Source organism: Mastigoproctus giganteus, chromosome 4, assembly GCF_048544385.1.
Source record: "Mastigoproctus giganteus isolate SK-2022 chromosome 4, ASM4854438v1, whole genome shotgun sequence".
Classification (NCBI taxonomy): Eukaryota; Metazoa; Arthropoda; class Arachnida; order Uropygi; family Thelyphonidae; genus Mastigoproctus; species Mastigoproctus giganteus.
This window is the reverse complement of record NC_143578.1, coordinates 127,823,794-127,834,482: the sequence shown is the minus strand read 5'-3', so window position 1 is coordinate 127,834,482 and position 10,689 is coordinate 127,823,794. Positions and strand designations below refer to the sequence as shown.

The following is a 10,689-nucleotide window of genomic DNA, read 5'->3' as shown; positions in this document are numbered from 1 at the left end:
GACCCAGCAACTTCTGCTCTGTTCAGCATCTGTCCACTCTTGAAACACTTTATCTGCAGCACTCCATGAGCGTCCCACAAGATTGGCAGTTTCTGTAGTACTACCACCCATCAATTGATACGTGAAAATCATCCCCTTTTCAAAGTCCGTCAGATCATGTCCCTTGCCTGGTTTCTCAATGACATGTGTCAGTGAGAATCAGTATTTGAAATACCATTCCACAAAGCAGGGAGGAATGACTGATTGCTAAAACATGGGTTGTCATAATGTTTTCTCTGTACAGTGCATTTTTCAGTATGGCACATTGTAAATCTATGGTTTGTCCAAAACCATTTTAAAAGCAAGCATAGAACAATTTCCCCACTGAAAGTGACTGAACTAAACTTAATAATGTGAGCCTCCTGCTCATTTCCATTAACAAAATCATCTATTTTCTCCAAATATGAAATCCACAGTTATTTTTTAAAACAAATTTTGTTTTTCTTATTTTCTCTCATGTTTTCAGTAATGGTTAAAATTTCTAATTGAATTTTCTCTATCTCTTTAGTTGCAACGCTAAAAGAAAGTTTCCACGCTTTAAGTTTAGTTACAAAATTAGTTAACTAGATAAAAGTAATCTTGATGAACAGTAAATGTTCTTACTGAAGAATAGGGAAGAGCTACTTTAATAAAATGTAAGCTTCGGGGTGTAGATTAGCATTATTAGAGGTATATGATGCAAGAAAGCAAGCTTATCTAGCATCAACCAAAAAAAATAAAAAACTTCGCATTTCACCGATCCATTCTCCAAATGGTTATCTAGTTCGGTCTTGAACTTATTTAAGTTTTCAACCTCCACTATGACGTGGAAGTTTGTTCCAACTATTAACCACCCGCTGACTAAAGGCCAATTTCCACACATCTATTCTACAATTGTTTTTCCTCAGTTTGAATTTATATCCCCTCAGGTAAGTAATCTGAGCAAGAATCCCATCAGCATTGAACTTGCTCAAACCATTCAAGGCCTATACACCTCAATTAGATCGCCCTGCAGATACCTAGTCTCCAGAAGCTGCAATTTGCAGAACTTAAACCTTTCTTGGTAACAGCACCCCTTTGTCCCTCTCACCAATCTCATTGCCCTTCTCTGTACTTGTTCTAAACTCTACATCCTTCCTAAAATTAGGTCTCCAGACCTGTATACAATACTCATGGTGTGCCTGACCATTGCCTAAGGAGAAAGCTCCTTAGGCAATGAGGAGCCAAGACGGCAATGGCATTTCGTGAAATTGCAATGGCGAGGGGTGAATGATATGCTTGCTTGCTAGAAAGAAGTCTATGATGAAAAGAAAAAAGCCACCGACCCATTCTAAATTTCCACAGCGGCGTACTTATCAGCTGAAGACATTGATTCTGTCAACAATGCCCAAGAGGTAAAACTTACTGACGTTGCCTGTCTCCTTTTTTTTTTGTAATTATTTTAAATTGAACTCTTATGTAATTTTTCCTACGCACGAGATAAAAAATTGAATAAATACAATAAATAATTCTATTTACATGTTCGTTGAACATTTCTTTTTTGATTCAATCAATTCAGCGAGCACAGTTGCGAGTGCTGCACAAACACTGGGAAATTCCGACTTACAGAGCTTTCCGTGGAACGCAACCCTTAAGTTAATTGGGGAGTGGCTGTATATAAAAAGAAAAGGAATGAGACATTTGTTTACATTTATCTTTCTGATTACTGAATCAATCAAGAATATATTAAAAAAGTAAACTGTAATAAAATATAAAAATTCTGTTTTGTGTAAACAAGAATAAACGGCTAGAAATTTTTGAATTTTTTTTTGGGGTGGGTGGGCAGGGTGAGTTTGGAAATTCTTTGGAGAATGTGCAAGGTTAGCTCTGAAACTGTTGCCTTGCTTAGTCTTGCTCACAAACTAAATTATATTTTTGTATGATCTTGTAGACTCAAAAAATTTCTGAGGGTGCATACATAGCCTTGCCTATAAAAACAATTTTCACACAACTAAAAATGCACTGAAGCAATTGGAAATTCTCGCCCAACAGAACAAACCATTTTGAGCATATTAACAGAAAGCATGAAAATAAAGGAACATTTTTGCTATAATTTGTACCTAGCCATAAAATTACAGCAATTTTGAGCTTTCAACCTCAAAAAAACTTCAAACCTTACCTATCTACCATGGTCTTGAATACAGATCTACTAAATCATCTGGCCAGTAAAATCACTTAGCAGTTTTAAACTCTTGTCCTCAAAACAAACAGCTCTGAACTACTAGTCTATCATAGTCTCAAAAAAAAAAAAAAAAAGTCATCTGGCCAGTGAAATTATAGGACAGCAATTTTGAACTCACACCCTGGAACCCACTAGCTTCTCAGTCTTGTACACATCTCTTAAAACTTTCATAACTGACCAATAAAATCACTCAGAACGTGCAGGTCCTTCCCAAAAGTGATCACCAGTGTGTATACACTCCCACCTAAAAGTTTGGAATCACAGCTTATAACAACAGTTTTTGTTAATTAGTTTGAAATTAGAGAGATTTTATCACTGCCTTGACTAACATTATTCTAAGTGTTCTGCAAGGTTTCTCATAAATTTCATGAAGAAGGGCAGACTTGACAGTCTAGATAAGTGTTTCTCAACCAGGAATATGTGGAACCGGGGGGGGGGGGGGGGGCACAAGTTTACATATGACTCAGATTTTCTGAAACTTCCTAATTGGAGAAAGAAAGGAAAAGATCACTTCCTCACAAGATAAAGTTCATTGTAAATAGGACATTTTGTATATTAGCAGATAATCTATTCCCTGATAATGAACGTTCTCGTTATCTTTGAATACAAGGTAGTCTTTGTGATACTTATAGGATATTAGGAAATATCCTATAAGTATCACAAACTATAGTATAGTTGCATATACAGCAGGCACACAAGTTTACATATGACTCAGATTTTCTGAAACTTCCTAATTGGAGAAAGAAAGGAAAAGATCACTTCCTCACAAGATAAAGTTCATTGTAAATAGGACATTTTGTATATTAGCAGATAATCTATTCCCTGATAATGAACGTTCTCGTTATCTTTGAATACAAGGTAGTCTTTGTGATACTTATAGGATATTAGGAAATATCCTATAAGTATCACAAACTATAGTATAGTTGCATATACAGCAGGCCCCCGTTATAACGCGGTTCGCTTTACGCTGATTCACTATAACGCTGTTTTTATATTATAAAGCTCTTTTACAGATTGCATTTTTGGCATATTTAACGAAATTGTTTCATTTGATGGAGTCGATAGCTTGAAAATGAATAGCAAAACGGCATTAACATGTTTCCCACGCCGACTTGAGAAATTTTCCCACACTAAGTGAAATTTTCTTGCACACTAATTTAATTGCAGTACAGTGACTTGTTATGTAGTTCCAAGATCAACATTTAAAAAAATATATCAAGTATATTGCTTGTAATATTTGTGTTATATGCATTTATCTGAAGTCTAGTAATCACTCAGTACAGTATTAGACATCGTGCGTAACGGACAGTTTACTTGAACATTGTATCATAATTAATGCAACCAACGCAGTTACATTTTCGAAGAGTTAATGGCCGATAAGAATGAAAAAGCAATAACGTCTGGGCACAGTACAAAGACTATAAATGTAAGAAAAAGACTGAATTTGAAAATTAAATTAGACATTTTGAAGCAAATCGATTCCGGTCAAAGACAGCAGATGTGTGCCATAATTTAGGACCTGCAAGTTTAACTGTAAGAACAATTATAAAAAAAATAAAGAATTAATTTTAACAACAGGAAAGATAGCTGTTCCACTGCAATTGGGATTGAAATGGAAAAACAAACTAATTTTACTGAAGATAATATCCAATTAAGTTAAATATTATAAATAATAAAAAAGAGAGATTAGCCTATATGATCTGAAGAAAACTCAACTAAAAAAAAAAAAAAAAAATGTGGAACCATTTAAAACTGGTAAGGGCTGGTTGAATAGATTTGAAATCTAGGGAGAAGCCGCAAGTGCAAATCAAGGAGCCAAAACTTTCAAAAAAGAACTTGTTAAAATTATTGAAGAGGGGTATTACGTGTTATACTTCTCAACAAGTTTATAACATAGATGAAGCAGGACTTTTGTGGAAACGAATGCCTAAAAGAAGTTTCATATTGAAAGAAGAAAAACACATGCCAGCTTTCAAAGTGGTGAAGGATCGGGTGACTTTATTGTTGGGTGGTAACGCTGCGGGGGATTTAAAATTAATACCCCTTTTAGTTTATTTGGAAGAGGGCCAAAGTTCAACCCAAAATCGACACATTTTTAATTTTCATCAATTAAATTAAATCAATTAAATTCATGATTTTAATTGGAATTTTAAGTTTAATTTTGATACGTAAGTAGTTACCACATAATTATATATGTATGTAATGAAGAATATTTTATATGTACAAATATTTGAATATTAAATATTTTGACCGACATTTGTGCATCTTTTCACTACCGTTTATTATTGATTAGGAAATATCCTATGGCACCGATCGCAACTCACAAATACATATGTTACCTTATGGGAATGCGGTGCTCGCTTAGCGCGGATTCACTTAGCGCTCTGTTTTTCCAGAACGAATTATCAGCGTTAAGTGGGGGGTCACCTGTATATTCTTTTTATCTCATTCTCTGTGTGGGCTAAAGATTCCCCACTCTTGATTTAGAAGTATTGCTGATATTTTTCCATTTAAATCCCCAATCAGTGTTCGAACTCAAAAGAAAAAAGGACTTGCACCATATAAATTTTACTTTGCTCCCAAAAGAGAATATTCTATTCAATATCTCAATCATAAGATAAAAAGTAGGGTCAAGTTCCCCCTTATTTTATATATTTATATAAATGCCACATAATTATTTTTATTATTATTTTATTTTTATTCATGTAATTATTTTTCAGTATTTCCTCTTCTATAATGAGTATTCAACGAACACACTTTGATTTTGTGTTGACTTCAAAGATGCCAGTAAGCTTGTGACGACAGCAAATATAAGACACTGGCATAAGCCTTACAAATACTTCTATTGGTACTGCAAGTGAAGCCGTAAAAAAGATCGATGAGTCTTCCACGAGTTCATCAGATAAGTTCAAAAAATGAAAATATGATTTAACATACATTCATATGGCCCCAGTGTGTGTGCTTTGTGGTGATATATTATCAAATGAAGCAATGAATCCTGGAAAGCTACTATCACTTAGAAACAAAATATCCTGGGTCAAAAAATAAACCTGTTGATAATTTTTTAAGCCATTCCATGACTTAAACCTAAATTAGGGATGAACCATTGTAAAATCATCGTTTTTTAGTAACTCTGCATATTGCAAAAGCTAAGAAGCCCTTAACTATTGCAGAAGATTTTTTAAGGCTCATATGGTAGATGTGTGTGATAAACCTTTTGGAAAATGTCATGCAAAGAAAATTATACGTTCCACTGTTTAATGACACTAAATTGAAGAATACTGATGTTGTTAGACAATGTTACAGACAAACTAATTGATAGAGTTGTTATGTCACACTGGTTTGTTATTTAAATGGAGAAATCACTAAATATATCAATTGATTTATCCATTACGGCTTAAATGAATTTATTGAGGAAAAAAAAGTTTGCAGTGGAAGTGCTACATTATGTGTGTGTACAAATGGGGGCAGCAACAATGATGGGATATCAATCTGGGGTTATAGCATGAATTAAGAGAACTGTGAACAACATATTGAAACACATTGTTTTTCACATTTTGAACAACTAGCTTCAAAAAATGATGTTGGAACTCAGCGAAATACTTTTGCAAGCAGTTAAAGTTATAAATTTTGTGAAAGCAACTCAAAATTGTTTTCTGTGCTGTGTGAGGAAATAAGTTCTGCTCATATTTCATTTCTGTATAACAATATCATTGGCCTTCTCAAGGGAAGGTATTGACCTAACTATAGCTAATGGAAGTGGAAATATTTTTGATAGACAGGAACTCTGATTGAGGAGTACTTTCCGCTAATGGATTGGCAAAACTTGCCTCTTTAAGTGGCATATTTGGTATTTTCAATGAACTTATCCTATCCCTGCAATGATGGTTAAACAACATATTTGTCACTATTGACAAAATCAGAGCATTTCAGAAAAAGTTATTAATTTGGTCTAAAGGAATGGATGAGTATTTTGACATTTCCTCCTCAGTACTGTCAAATGGTAATCGATAAACCTTCTGTTTTTGATGGGAAGGTGATTAATGCTAATATAAAAGAGTTCATCTAAATGTACCTAGTAAAAATTTTCAAGATTATTTCTTGGAAACTGATGACATTTGGAAGGGTAGCCCATAGATACAAAATCAACCTAAGTTTTGTCTAACACTATTGGAAGAAGACAAGCACAAACAGGCCAATGACAGTACTTTGGAAACAAGATATAGGAAAAATTTGCTTGCAATATTTTTGATAAGTATTAAGAGTGAATATAATATATTGAGTGAAAAATCTTTGAAGATAAGATAAGAAGAACAAGGAAGAAAAATTTGATTGTCATGATGCTTGTATGCAATTGGCTCTTTTAAACTCCATTGAACCCAGACTGGTGGCTTTAGTTTAAAGAGTTAAGAATAGAAATTGCATTAGTTTTTTAACATATAATTTATTTCTTTATATTTTTCCACTAAAAGAAGAAAAACACTGTATATGGAATTATAACAATTTACAATACTATATAAAATTTGGTTCAACAGTTGTGCTAATAAACTGTCAGTTTCATCTCTTATTAGTTTTTTTTTTTTTTTCTTTCCTCATTTTCAACTCTTTCACATAAAGTGTGAAATTTGGGTCTTGAAATTTGGATGTAATTAATTTATAAGGAAGTTTAATTAGATAAAGTTTTCCTTCTTATTGTAAAGCAAATTAACACCAAAATATTTTTTTCACTTTGGTATATAGGTACTCCAATGTTTAAACGTTGGACACACCAGTTGTGAGATCTCCAAGGTTAAGAAACAAATACTACTACTGTTGCTAATGTTCTTGTATTATTTACAAGAGGAAGGGGGTCTGGGGGGGGCAAAAAGTTGAGAAACACCGGTCTAGATATCATATAAAGGCTCTATTGGGCTTAAGTCAGGCGATATTTAAGATAGTTTTACAGTGGGTGAAGACACAAAAGTTTCTGTTCCTATTGAACTCAGGGTGGCCACATAATTTGCAATACCCCCTCCTGTTGTTTAGTTGCTAGAAAGTCCCTGCAGAGTTTAGATTTGTGCTTTGGGTACTGGTACACCTACTCCAGATCACGATGGAACAACTACAGTGCTTGAATGTAGGTACTAAACAATGTGATGCCATTTTTTGCCACTCAGTTGATCATATCACAAACTGTACACTAAGATTCAAAATTTCAACTTTGGATTCACCCATCTGCAGTATGTTTTCCCACCCTTCAGTTGTAGTGGGTTCTTAGCCCAAGCCATCTGTTTCTTTCTGTTTTTAATAAAGATTTCGAACCTCTACATAACCACAAAGACCTGCTTGTTTAAGGTGAAGTTTTGCAGTGGATGTAGAAACAGGAGTTTCTTTGTTCCTATTGAACTCAGCTTGGATTTCAGGTGCGGTGAGTCATTGACTGCATTTAGAAATCAGTGTTATGGTTTTATTTTGTACTTCTATTTTTATGCATGGTCTTCACCTGATTGTGGTTTGTCCTTTAAACCGCCAGTCTTCTTGAATCATCAAATGGTAGTTTGTACTCCTTTAACTGAAATACCTAGTTTCTTGCTAACACTTTTCATGAAATAACTTTCTTTATATAGAGTTATAACAGCACTTCTTTTTTTTTTCTTTTTTCAACACTCAGTTCCTTATTTCTTTCCATGTTTATCATGAAACATGCAAAAACACTCTAGAATAATCTACAATCTTCTGTAATATTGAAACAATACTCCAACTTTCTAGAATATTCTAGTTTCTTAAATATCATTTTTTTTTTATAAAAATAGAAAATAGTTTAATAAAAATTGGTAAAAAAGTCGGTCCTATTTTAATAAAACACTTTGAAAACTAATAAAAATGAAATACGAATTTCAAACTTTTCAGTGGGTGGTGTATATATTATGCCTATATATTATCTCAGGTGAACATGAAGTGTGCCATTCATTAGTTAGTTTATGATATTTTACACTGATTAGCCATGAGGCCTTCGACATTTCACAGAGAAATTGTTTCCTGTAATCTAGGATATCCTCATTCATCCAGCACATTGGTTTCTACAGAAGAATCTCTTCTCAATTGAAAAAAAAGTTTCCTGTCTGACATGATGAAACAATCGTTGAAGAATTCAGCAATAGAGAAGATGATTCTGATTTACTCTTGTCTTGTGAAAGACAGGAGTACACACTTAAAGATGAAAATAATGTAGAAATCAATGAAATCTGTGTGTGAGATATCTGTCGATGAAATTCAAGAATGTTTACACAGGCTGAAGAAGGCAATGTCTCTCTTCAAATTACAGAGTTTACTGGTGATGTCAAACTATTCCTACCAAATGAAGTTGATAATCTAGTTCATTCATCACCAACAATGTTATAAATTTTACTGTGGAGAAAACAAATCACTACACAGCTTGTCATAGAAATGAGAAAGCACAACTTTTAGCATTAGCATCAGTAGTGTCATATAATGCAAGAAAGCAAGCTTACACAGCATCAGCAAAAAAAAAAAAAAAAAAAAAAATAAATAAACCTTCCCATTTCACCTATCCATTTGCTCCAAAAGTTTATCCAGTTAGTCCTTGAATTTATTTAAGCTATTAACTTCCACAATGACAGATGGAAGTTTGTTCCAGCAATCAACCACTAGCTGGCTAAAGGCAAACTTCTGCAACTGTCTTTCCTCAGTTTGAATTTATGCCCTCTCGAGTGTGTAATCTGAGCAAGAGGAAGAATGCCATCAGCACTGAGCTTGCTCAACTACTGTACACCTCAATCATATCACTCCACAGGAATTGTCTCCAGATGTTGCAATTTGCAGAACTTAAGCCTTCCTTGGTAAGAGCAACCCTTTATTCCCCTCACCAATCTCACCCTTCTCTGTAGTCATTTCAGCAGCTCTACATCTGTCCTAAAATGAGGCCTCCAGACCTGTATGTAGTGCTCAAGGTGTGGCCTGACCATTGCCTTATACAAAAGGATTATCACCTCCTTATCCCTGCTAGCAAAGTTCCTTCCTTTCTTTCTTTCTTTCTTTTTTTTTTTATCCTTTCATGAAAATCCCAAACAAGAAAGTATTAACAACCTGTAGAACTTAGTACCATGCATGTGTTGAAGGTTGAGTTGCAAGAAGAAGATACTTGTTGACCATAGACTTGAATTTCTGTAGATCGTAATTTTCAGGAAATACATGTGAAGGCATGTTGTTCCAGAAATGAGAAGTTGAAGGGATAAATGAGGAAGTTGGTTCTGTGAGTTTTAAGTTGGACAGTTTAAAGGAGCTGATTGGTTGCAGACATATTTGGACTGGTTTGGAAGAAAGAGAGAGACTTATAGAAGAAACAACATATGACACAGAGTGGGGAGACTTTGTAAGAGATGGGTCATTAATTTTAACCGACTCCCATTTTAAATGGAGTCTAGAAGACGGAGGTTTTGGGTGCATGGTAGGGAAGATTTGAGATTTGGTTCTGTGGAAGAACATGTTCACTCTGTAAATAGTTGTTTGGAAGAAAAGTAATGCGGGGAGCAAAAGCGAAAACTCAGTTTTATAACTGCAGAGGAAGTATTATTTGTGATTTATTTATCAAGGCAGATTAGAAGTCAGGATAAATCCTTCAAACAAATATTATAATCTTGTCTAGAAATCTGTGTACCATTGAAGATAAGAGTAGGAGTAGCAGACTTCTTTTTGAAGATATAATACAGGACTGAGTTTCAGAATGATCGAAATTAACTAAGTTGCATTTAGGGAATTGGTGGTGGATGTTTGAGAAGTTGAAGCTGTTTGTGCAGATCAAGGTTTCCGAAACTGGAAGGTGGAATGCAATCATGAATAAAACTATGAATAGGATTTCCAGTCAGTGGAATTTGATCATTAATATACAAGAGAAAAAGAATGTGAGAAAGAACTGAACCTCGAGGAACACTAGTCTTAGTGGAGAAGTTAGAAGATAGAGAGAGCCATCACCTGCGGCAAGCAGTCAGAGAGAAAACTGGAAAAGTCAAAAAAAAAAGTCAGCAATCCATGAGCTGCAGGCTTGTTTAGAAGACCTTTATGCCAAACATGGTCAAGAGCTTGAGATTCATAAAACTTTTCTGATGAATCTGTCCATGGATGGTAATGGGTAACATAAGTCAATATATCAACAGTGGATCAACACCGATTGCATCCATATTGGTGATCAGTGATCAGATGGAAGGTTTCAAGGTAGTTTAGAAGTTGACAGTTAATTGATTTCTCCAATACTTTGGTGGAAAGAGCAGAGGTAAGTGCAATGGGATGATAATTGGATGGGAGGGATTTGGGCTTGCCACCAACCAAACTCTTTTTCAGAACTTGTAGGATATGAGAAAATTTGTAAGCAGAAAGAAAAACCAGTGGAATTATAAAGTGTAAAAAGGTGAGACAGAACAGTAGCAAGCTCACAAGCACAAGTTTTGAGAACA

The 10,689-nt window shown here is 34.4% G+C and overlaps 1 protein-coding gene across 1 annotated transcript in view; it reads right to left on the bottom strand.

Annotated features, from left to right (window-relative positions):
- Positions 1 to 1,652: 1,652 nt before the first annotated feature.
- Positions 1,653 to 10,689, bottom strand: part of LOC150087051 (uncharacterized) — a 521,728-nt gene continuing 512,691 nt past the window's right edge. Inside the window, exon 15 of the transcript XR_016546863.1 lies at positions 1,653 to 1,668. The gene's annotated coding sequence lies outside the window, so the exon portion shown is untranslated. The remainder of the gene's footprint in view (positions 1,669 to 10,689) is intronic.